The sequence below is a fragment of the Schistocerca cancellata genome, chromosome 2 (genome assembly GCF_023864275.1).
Source record: "Schistocerca cancellata isolate TAMUIC-IGC-003103 chromosome 2, iqSchCanc2.1, whole genome shotgun sequence".
Classification (NCBI taxonomy): domain Eukaryota; kingdom Metazoa; phylum Arthropoda; class Insecta; order Orthoptera; family Acrididae; genus Schistocerca; species Schistocerca cancellata.
The window spans coordinates 951813044-951815543 of NC_064627.1; the positions used below are offsets into that span (position 1 = coordinate 951813044).

Here is a 2500-nt window from a genome sequence, read left to right on the forward strand (position 1 = left end):
CCACAACATGAGCTGTGCTGAACACCAGTGTATGTGAATGCTGAAAGAGCTGCTAGAGTTGTGTGTCAGTATTTCGACCGTGTGAAGTGCAAATGTCATCGTGTCACGCACTATCCGCCCACTACGTAGCGTTCTGTGTCAGCACGCAGTTTTCGACAGTACTCTGTGTCCATAGCTGTTTCCATAGCTAGGCTGCTTCCAGCACAATGCATGCACCATACGAAAGTGGCCGTTGCGCGATTTTGATTACCTGAGCCTTCGACATCACTTTATGTACGAATACTGGCAAGAATTCTTGCTACATTCGAAGGTGCACCTTCCACTTTCAGCCTACCTGGTTGCTTCATTTGCCACGCAAACACTTCATGAGGACGCTACATGAAATAACATCGCATCTTATTGGCTTAATGACATGATGCTACTGAATTGAAGACCGCTACAGGCATCCGGTTCCATGGTGTAATGGTTAGCACTCTGGACTTTGAATCCAGCGATCCGAGTTCGAGTCTCGGTGGAACCTGACGCTGTGTTTTGCGCTCGTTTCTAGAGATGTGTACGAGCCGGTAGTTGGAATTGTATATGCATGTTAATAGCAGTCCACACGTGAAGGGGGGACGCTCCAAATGCTTATGCTTTTGATACTAGGATTAATAACGGAACGTAAGGGGTTCAACTGCGAGAAGACGCCCTCAGCTGTTTCTCCCAGCAGGAAAGACATCTCTCCGTTTTGGGTGCTGCATGCGCATGCATTTTACAAACGTGCATGCGATGTACTAGTTCCTGGGAAACGAATAGAATCGCTGTACGTGCCAGTCTTTACGTATAGATATAAGTGAGCGAAGACGGCTTAATCCTGCCACGTAGATTGCTTTCCACATGACGCACTTGCCAGTCTCTTGGGCCGGTGGCTCACATGCAGTTTGTCCTGTTGCATGGCTTACATTCAGAAACTCGCAAGTTTATCGTAGTGTTTGGTTGTCGCGAAAGTGAAAAGTAGGGCCTGTCCGGGATTTGAACCCGGGACCTCCTGCACCCAAAGCAGGAATCATACCCCTAGACAAACAGGCCGCACAAGGAAGCACGTCTGCACCCCGCCACCTACTGACATCTTGCCGCACTTGCTAGTTGCAGCATACAATCTGGACGATATTCTTAAAGAGCTTTCTTAATCCGACACCCACAACATGAGCTGTGCTGAACACCAGTGTATGTGAATGCTCAAAGAGCTGCTAGAGTTGTGTGTCAGTATTTCGACCGTGTGAAGTGCAAATGTTATCGTGTCACGCACTATCCGCCCACTACGTAGCGTTCTGTGTCAGCACGCAGTTTTCGACAGTACTCTGTGTCCATAGCTGTTTCCATAGCTAGGCTGCTTCCAGCACAATGCATGCACCATACGAAAGTGGCCGTTGCGCGATTTTGATTACCTGAGCCTTCGACATCACTTTATGTACGAATACTGGCAAGAATTCTTGCTACATTCGAAGGTGCACCTTCCACTTTCAGCCTACCTGGTTGCTTCATTTGCCACGCAAACACTTCATGAGGACGCTACATGAAATAACATCGCATCTTATTGGCTTAATGACATGATGCTACTGAATTGAAGACCGCTACATGCATCCGGTTCCATGGTGTAATGGTTAGCACTCTGGACTTTGAATCCAGCGATCCGAGTTCGAGTCTCGGTGGAACCTGACGCTGTGTTTTGCGCTCGTTTCTAGAAATGTGTAAGAGCCGGTAGTTGGAATTGTATATGCAGAATTTTAGCTAGGATCATGTAACGCAAATTGTTAATAGCAGTCCACACGTGAATGGGGGCCGCTCCAAATGCTTATGCTTTTGATACTAGGATTAATAACGGAACGTAAGGGGTTCAACTGCGAGAAGACGCCCTCACCTGTTTCTCCCAGCAGGAAGGACATCTCTCCGTTTTGGGTGCTGCATGCGCATGCATTTTACAAACGTGCATGCGATGTACTAGTTCCTGGGAAACGAATAGAATCGCTGTACGTGCCAGTCTTTACGTATAGATATAAGTGAGCGAAGACGGCTTAATCCTGCCACGTAGATTGCTTTCCACATGACGCACTTGCCAGTCTCTTGGGCCGGTGGCTCACATGCAGTTTGTCCTGTTGCATGGCTTACTTTCAGAAACTCGCAAGTTTATCGTAGTGTTTGGTTGTCGCGAAAGTGAAAAGAAGGGCCTGTCCGGGATTTGAACCCAGGACCTCCTGCACCCAAAGCAGGAATCATACCCCTAGACCAACAGGCCGCACAAGGAAGCGCGTCTGCACCCCGCCACCTACTGACATCTTGCCGCACTTGCTAGTTGCAGCATACAATCTGGACGATATTCTCAAAGAGCTTTCTTAATCCGACACCCACAACATGAGCTGTGCTGAACACCAGTGTATGTGAATGCTGAAAGAGCTGCTAGAGTTGTGTGTCAGTATTTCGACCGTGTGAAGTGCAAATGTTATCGTGTCACGCACTATCC

At 48.1% G+C, this 2500-nt stretch overlaps 4 non-coding genes across 4 annotated transcripts; 2 read left to right on the forward strand and 2 right to left on the reverse strand.

Moving 5' to 3' along the window:
- The first annotated feature begins 448 nt into the window (after positions 1–448).
- On the forward strand, positions 449–520 carry Trnaq-uug (transfer RNA glutamine (anticodon UUG)). The gene has a single exon. It is a non-coding gene; the product is annotated as a tRNA-Gln (tRNA).
- A 476-nt stretch (positions 521–996) lies between these two features.
- Positions 997–1068, reverse strand: Trnap-ugg (transfer RNA proline (anticodon UGG)). Its single transcript has one exon. It is a non-coding gene; the product is annotated as a tRNA-Pro (tRNA).
- Positions 1069–1625: 557 nt separating this feature from the next.
- On the forward strand, positions 1626–1697 carry Trnaq-uug (transfer RNA glutamine (anticodon UUG)). Its single transcript has one exon. It is a non-coding gene; the product is annotated as a tRNA-Gln (tRNA).
- Positions 1698–2203: 506 nt separating this feature from the next.
- Positions 2204–2275, reverse strand: Trnap-ugg (transfer RNA proline (anticodon UGG)). The gene has a single exon. It is a non-coding gene; the product is annotated as a tRNA-Pro (tRNA).
- Positions 2276–2500: the final 225 nt, after the last annotated feature.